The sequence below is a fragment of the Pantherophis guttatus genome, chromosome 2 (genome assembly GCF_059756535.1).
Source record: "Pantherophis guttatus breed Tessera chromosome 2, ASM5975653v1, whole genome shotgun sequence".
Classification (NCBI taxonomy): Eukaryota; Metazoa; Chordata; class Lepidosauria; order Squamata; family Colubridae; genus Pantherophis; species Pantherophis guttatus.
In genome coordinates, this window is record NC_142064.1 from 115418992 (window position 1) to 115426623 (window position 7632).

At 43.7% G+C, this 7632-nt stretch overlaps 1 long non-coding RNA gene across 1 annotated transcript; it reads left to right on the top strand.

The window, feature by feature from the left end:
- Positions 1–665: 665 nt before the first annotated feature.
- Positions 666–4433, top strand: LOC132709532 (uncharacterized). The gene is made up of 3 exons (XR_009620562.2): positions 666–806; positions 1650–1729; positions 4324–4433. It is a non-coding gene; the product is annotated as an uncharacterized LOC132709532 (long non-coding RNA).
- The last annotated feature ends 3199 nt before the right edge of the window (positions 4434–7632 follow it).

Consider the following 7632-nt stretch of genomic DNA (forward strand, 5'->3'; position numbering starts at 1 on the left):
GGGGCGGGCGGGCGAGGCCCCCTCCGTCTGGCGTTTGCAGAGACCCAACGGGCAGCGAAAGGCGAAAGTTCTCCGAGCGGCGCCGCGGGGTGGGCCGCCGAACCGTCGCTTCTCCCGTTAAAAAGAAAGGTGCATTTCTTTCGCGCCTAGGGTGCTTGTAAAACGCGGGCCGCCTACCGGTCCCGATCCGCCCTATGCGCCGTCGGGGGTCGCTTAGCCGCTGACTTTTCCCACGCGTGGGACCGTTTGGTGGCAACTCTCTCTTCTAACGAGCGCGATGTTCGCGCCGGACGAAGTGGGAAGGGGTGCCGCTGTTGCGCGGGGAACAAAAAACCCCACCCTCCCCCGAAGTTCCCGGAGCCCTTGATCTCTGGACCTCGGAACACTTGCACCGGAGGTTAGTAGAGGCTGGGAGCCGGTGCCTTACTCTCTCGCTGCGTCCCCTCTCCTTCGGATCCAGCGCCGGTTCCCCTCGCTCCCGGTTTCCTTTCAAATCTTCGTCGAATCTGACCCCTCGCTATTATAGAGAAATATGTAGAGTCTTACATATACAACCCATATGTGGGCAGTTTTCAGGAAAGAGATAGGGTGGGTCAGATCGGCGCAAATCGTGTCACCCAATTGGTTGCTTGGCACGCCCAGGACTCCTCTTATTGGCCACGGGCCCTGAAGATTGATTTTCTTTTTTTGAAGAACGGTCTTGGATATCAGAGGGAGGATTTTGCAGACGAGCTCGCCAAGTACCAGACGTTAACCCCCAACACGCCGGACGCACGAGGGAGGGAGTCAATGAAGGAGAAACGGGCGTGAGTCCTGAGAACTCGCATTTTCCAAGGCGAATTATATACCATTACCGATGGCCATCTAGTTCATTTCCAAACACTACGGACTAATATCAGGGAAAGAAGCCCGTGACGCTAGTTCTGGCGTGGAAATAAAGATGGGGGGGAGGGGAAAACCCTTCCGATCGCTGGGTTTCTGAAAACCAGGGTCCTTGGTAAGGTGGAGCGTTGGAGTCGAGGCCTAAGAGGAAGAAAAGTTGGCCACCCTCCTCGGATGGCCTTAGTTTAGCAAAAGAAGAGGATGGATGCGTGGGTCCCTTGATCGAATCAAAGGGAGCACAAACTCCAGCTGCTCTTGGGAGCGGGGCGGGCGGGGCGGCTCTAGAACTGCAGCGATGTCCAGAATCCCCCCTCCCCGCGATCGTTCAGAGTAGCGTCTTTTGTGGAGGCCCTCTTGATACGAAGATGAGCTTCCTTCCTTCCTTCCTTCCTTCCTTCCTTCCTTCCTTCCTTCCTTCCTTCCTTCCTTCCTTCCTTCCTTCCTTCCTTCCTTCCTTCCCATAGCGCTTCAAACACATTCCGTCTCCTGGCGCCGATCTGTCAGTCTCACTTGGCATGGCATCAGTGTTTGCTGCTTGAAAATTGCAGGTGATCAAGATTGAAGGAGAGAACGGGATTTTCCCCGTGGCCCGCTAGCCAGGGCCCAAAGATACCCCGTAGCTTTGAAAGGACATGTTCAATGACGTTGCCTTTGTCTCATTCTCTGCCCACCGCAGGGGCTGCTTAGATTTATTTTGGACTGTTCCAGTTTTAAAGTAATGTTTCTCTTCTTCTCCTGACTCCTCTTCTCGTGGATCTGATCGGCAGAGCTTCGCTGATTCCCTTGGTGATGATGCCGTCATCTGCCTGCTTAAGGACTGGCTGGCATTTCAGAAAGTGCTGGTCAGGTATTAAAGGAAGCTTCTTAATATACATCATTTTTTGAACACATGGGTTTGGCACCCTTCTGAGAAAGCACCAGGTCTGTGATTAAGTAAAGCAAGGGAGCCAAGTTCTACTTGAGTTAGTCACCAATTACAGGCTTTCCTTCATGACCATAGCTTTTACTTTTATTGATTGGGTGAGGAAATGCTGCTTTGTTGTCTATTTTGGGGGTGGGGGTGGGGTACCTTTCAACCAGCGGTTTTTCAAGGCAGCATTTTTGGAAATGGTTTGCCCTTGCCTCCATCTCAGGGAAACCATGACAGACAACCACTAGTCCTAATAGTTAAAAATCAGTAGTAGATAGTTTAATTCTTATATGCCCTTAAATGGGGATAGAAAAGAGTATGGACCAGCACAACAGTTGTCTACAGCCTGCCTTTCAGATTGGTAACAATCAACACAGGGACAAATACCCTGTACCATTTTGGCTTGAACAGAAGCAAGGCTTCATCCAGACAAAGCTTTGTAACCAATAATTTAGTGATATATCATTTAGGAAAGGACAAAGGATACCAGGCAATGCCTAGCCAGAACCCAATCTGCCTGTCTGGTCCAGACATTGAGAGGGCCTGTGGAAGGTCCCTGCTTCTTGTGAGATATGCGAGGCATGGATCTGTGAAAGCCAAGTTAGTGGTGGCTCCATGGTGAAATGCTCTCATGGAGGCACAGTGGATCCCAATCTTACTGTTGGTAAACAAGCTAAACTTTGTTTGAATGTAATTTCATCTCTTAATTATTCTGAGTTATTCTCAGGCATTGGGTTATATGATTGTTTTTTTTTTATCACATTTGGGCTTACTTTTATATATTGAATGCTTTGTTTTTTTCCTACTTGCCCTGTGTCCATCTGGAGTGGGATGGCAAAAGTCTGAGAACAACTGATGATTGTCACAATATCCAGAGTGATCTTTTAGCATGTCTTGGGGCAAAGGGTTTCCCAGTCTCCTTACCCCCAGCTAATTTCCTGCATCTTCCAGAGCTTTTGATGGTTGAGGGTCTTTTCTGCCATCTCTGGAGCAAATCATCCCCAGGATATTTGAGTTGTGGCAGCCATTCCACTCATTCCCCTGCCCTTTTGCTTCTTGGGACTTGCAAAACTTCACTTAGTTTCATGTTCACATTTAGTTGTACACAAACTAAGACTGCTGGCCATGGGCAACTACAACATTTCCAGTGTCTCCAGGAGCCTCAGCAGGTGCCTGGCTATGCCAACTGCCAGTACTGGGCTCAGGTCCAGCAGCTGCTGAAGCCTTAGCAGGTGGAAGGTGGTCTTGTCCATAATCAACCAGCCCTAGTATTAGTATGTAACTGTTAAGTCACAAGAAATTGTGGAGAAAATATTAGCAACTCTGGCCTACAATAACGTAAAATGAGGCCTGATAAGCAGGCATGACACCTCATTTTCTGACTAACAGTTTGAGTCCTTCAAACTCAAACCCCAAATTCTGGATCCTCTTTCTTTATAGCTTTCACAACAACAACAACAACAACCACAACAACAACAACCATGATAAATATTAAGTAATCAGGGGGAGGGAGGGGGGTAGACAAGCTGTGAGGGGAATGCAGTTCCTGTGGATCTCCTCAGAAGAGTCAGAGGACAGAGAGAGGGAGGGAGGGAGGGAGGGAGGGAGGGAGGGAGGGAGGGAGAGAGAGAGAGAGAGAGAGATTGGTTGCAGCATGTAAAAGAAATTAGAACCACATCATTCTCTCTTTTATAAAAAAAAGCAGGTGACACTGATTGGGTAAGTATTGCATTGAGGAAAATAAATCGTATTCACAGTTAATCGATCTACCTTTTAGTTGCTAATGATGGAAGGAATTGGATTGAATTGTCAGCCCTAACAATCACAGTACAATTCAGCAATTCACCCAGGTTAAGAAATGGTTATTTCAAAGTTAAAGTTAACCAGTAAAAATTAATTATCATAGTTGAGAAACAGACGGCTTGTGCAGCAATGATGTGACCATGCATGGTACTTAGGAGAATCCAATTCTCTAAGTTCAATAGTAAATGCATTTTTGAAAAACTTAAAAATACACAGCAGATTTTCCAATGAGAGCAAGATGTCAACATCTCTGTCTTCCTTTGGATTTTAAATTAAGTCACCCTGTATTTACCCAGACAGTGAAGTCCCTTCTTTGAGCCAGGGCACTTTTAAGTTCATTTCCCACATCCAGGTTTTTAATTATTTACTTCTTAATGATTCCCCTCAAGTGTCAGCAAAGTGAAGGTAAATAACAATTATGCTCTTTTGAAGACTGTTCTTCCAAATTTCCTCTGCTTTGATGTCTGTGTCCTGTGATGAAGAGCCGCAGCTGGTCCATATGGTTATAAAATGATATTTAGTGTATGTAACATGCTTCCCTTCATTCCTTAAGCCTCTCAACACCCTCCTCAAAACAGACAAACCAAAAAGTACTGGAGAAATGGTGTTGCAACTAACCTGGTGACATGACCTCACCCATCAAGCTCCACACAAAAACCCAAACAGGCTATGAATGCAAAGTGCTGTTTCTCCCTGAATAATAATTATTATTATTTTGCCTCCCACAGGTAGGAGAAATACTGCTAAGGCAAGGCAGTGCTATCTAGAGTGAAAATGTCCCAAAAGAAAGACAGCAACTGCATAAGGCCCATATTTGGAAATCCAAGTGTTCTTCCAGAGGCTGGCAGGCAGCACAGATATGCAATTCACAGTGAGGTGCAAAGGAGAGAGCCTTGACTTTTAACCCATATCTCCTCACTCTCCTTCCCTCCAGCTGTTGTAGAGCCTGGAGCCCTTGGAGAATTGCTAAGCCTGCCCATCCAGAAAGTGCCAGGTTTGGATGACTTTGCCCCAAGATAATGCTTGGCTATTTGCATTACAGTTCTGATTATTACAACTCAAGCAAATTTCTGATTTCACTCCAGGATATGCTTTGTGGACACCAGTGCCTTGTTTTGACAGCGTTGCTGCTCACTTTGAGTTAGGAAAGTTAACAGTATTTATGGGAATACACTGTTGAGCCACATTTTGGCTTTTGAAGACAGAAAATAATATTTACTAATGCCTGAAATAACATTTACAAATTCAATTGTTCTGTTGATGATGACATCAACTTGATCTTATTTTAGTCCCCCCACTCCCCAGTTAAACGCTTTTCAAGGGAAGCACTGAGACATAATCAACTTATCCAGTGTCAGAAGACTTGAAACCTTACTGAGACTCAGTGGCCAATGCCTGGAAGTTCAAAGACATAAAGCTGGCAAGCACCCAGCACTTGTCCTCAGGAAAATTTTCTTTAAAAGACACAAATCTACACAGAAACATATTTTCTGCTGGTTTGTGTGTAATGTCTGGGTATAGCCTTGAAAGCCTGTGTGTGAAAGGATTCAGTCTGCAGTCTGTGATCATGTCTGGCTGGTATAGCATCAAATTGGGAATCAAATTGTTCGGATCATGACTGGTGGATTCTGTTGTGCCTGGACTCTTGGGCAGTGTCGTTTGTGCCTGGTAATCTACTACGCTCTGTTCTCCTGCAATTGCTGATCTCAGATTTGTCCCCTGATGTTGCATTTACTTCTTTTCATTTCATTATCACTGGGAAACAACTTAGGGACTGTTTTTGGGGGAAGGGTTATCTCTCTTTGCTGAGCTGCTGGAACTCTACGACATAACCTTCAGGGTCTCACATATCTACAGGCACAGTATGCAACTGAAAACCAGGAACATGCACGGTTTTCTACTGTAGCAGTAAAGAAGAGCAATGGATTTGTGACATTATTATACTGCCAATAATAAAATTCGCAATAAGCTTTGATTAGATGAGAACTACAGAGAAACCCCATCTGTGAATCATTCACAACTAAGTAAGAAACAGCTCCTCAATGCTGTTTTTTCAGTTCTTCCTATTTTGTGAATGGGCTTCAACTCCAAAAATTCCCCAGCCAGTTGGCTGAGGAATTCTGGGAGTTGAAGTCCATGCATCTTAAAGTTACCATGGTTGAAAAACACTGGTTTATATTCATGTGGGAGCTGTTTTGTGGGGTACCTATGACATTTTCTGAACTTTGGAAGTGTGTTCAGGAAGATTTGAGGTCTCTAGTTTGTTCCTGCTGTTTGTGACATTATACTTTATGGTAATTATTATATATTCTTACTCTTTTAATGTTTGTTGAGGCACTACCATCATGTGGAAGAGTGATGAACTGTTATGAAAAGTAACCAGATTATTTTTCAAATTCACAAATAAAGGCATATTTATCAAATTCCTCTGATTCCAAATTGAAAATGGTTTTGAAGGGGCCAATGGGATTTACTCTTTTCCTAAGGTTCATAAAAAGAGGAACCTGTGGCTACGGTCTTTACTCACGTTTGGACAGCCAAAACAACTGACTGATCCTTGGCCAGCTGTATTGTGATATAAAGCTGAAATTTTTGCATGTCTAAAACATTTTAAAAATAAAATTCTATCACAAATATGGCAAAAATGATATTAGCCTGTTACAGCCAAGACAGCAACAGTCTCTTGGCTTATAAAAAAGAAATCAGGTTCATTATATGAGAAATTTAGAACATAGAACATAGAATAACAGAGTTAGAAGGGACCTCAGAGGTCTTCTATTCCAACCCTCTGCTCAAACAGGAGACCCTATACCATTTTGGACAAATGTGTTTCCAATCTCTTTTTGAAAAGCGATGGGACAGCGATGAAGCACCCACAACTTCTGGAAGGAAAGCCATTCCACTAATTAGTTGTGTTCATTGTCAGGAAATTTCTCCTTAATTCTAGGTTGGATCTCACTTTATGTTATGCTGTTATGCTCCTGGGGGTGGAAAGCAGGTTAGTGAAGGGATGTGGCTGCCTTGGGGTGGTTATGAGGGACTTGTGTGTGTGTGTGTGTGTGTGTCCCCCTCCCCCCTCTTTTGGTCTCCTGAGGCCTCCACGTGTCCCATTTTTGGCCTCCAGCACCACGCTGTCACCCAAAAATGGGCCTATTTTTGGCTTCCTGAGGCCTCCGCGCGTCCTGTTTTTGGCCTCCAGAAGGCAAGATGGGGGCCAGCGGGTAGGCAGGGTGATGTGGGTGGGGCAGCCTGGTGGTCCTGTGTGGGCTAGATTAATGGCTTCAGCAGACTGTATCTGACCTGTGGGCTGTAGTTTGAGTACCCCAATGTAGATTATTTACAGTAATTATTATTTTCTGCTTCAAGGAAAGCTTTAATTGTTTATTTGTGTTGTGATATTAAAGTGATTTTTTAAAAAAACAAAAAGCAGACTGATGTTCTTTTTTCATATTATTTTTTAATAAATATTTTATTGATTTTCAACAATTAAAATACAAAAAGAAGAAAGTTTGTCCATAACTGTGACCATTTACATGACATATTACTATATTTCACTTATACTCTATACATTTTAACTAAATTCAATCCTCCTTTATCTAATTATTTTTTTTCCTATTCTCAATCCATTTATACCACTTCTCCCATATTATATAATATTCCAAATCCATCAATCCTTTCAGCTCAAATGTCATCTTGTCCATTTCAGCGCAGTTCAAGACTTTTTTAATTATTAAGTCTTCCAAGGGTTCTTTTTTCATATGATATTTCGCTGTTGAAACATGCCTTCAATTTTAAGCCAGACTTCATCAGTTTCAAATGCCATTTACAAATTAATCACCATGAGCCATAGCTGAGTTATCTAATGAAGAAAACTTGTGGTTTGGGTTTCAAAGAACCTTTGCAAATTTAACTGATATTACTGATGTAGATGTACCTCTCAGACTCATGGATTTCACAATGCTCTGCTTTTTCTTCCTCCTCCCTTCCAGCCTCTCCTCAGACATAATCCCAGTTCCTCTGAGTAAAAGCCTGAAATT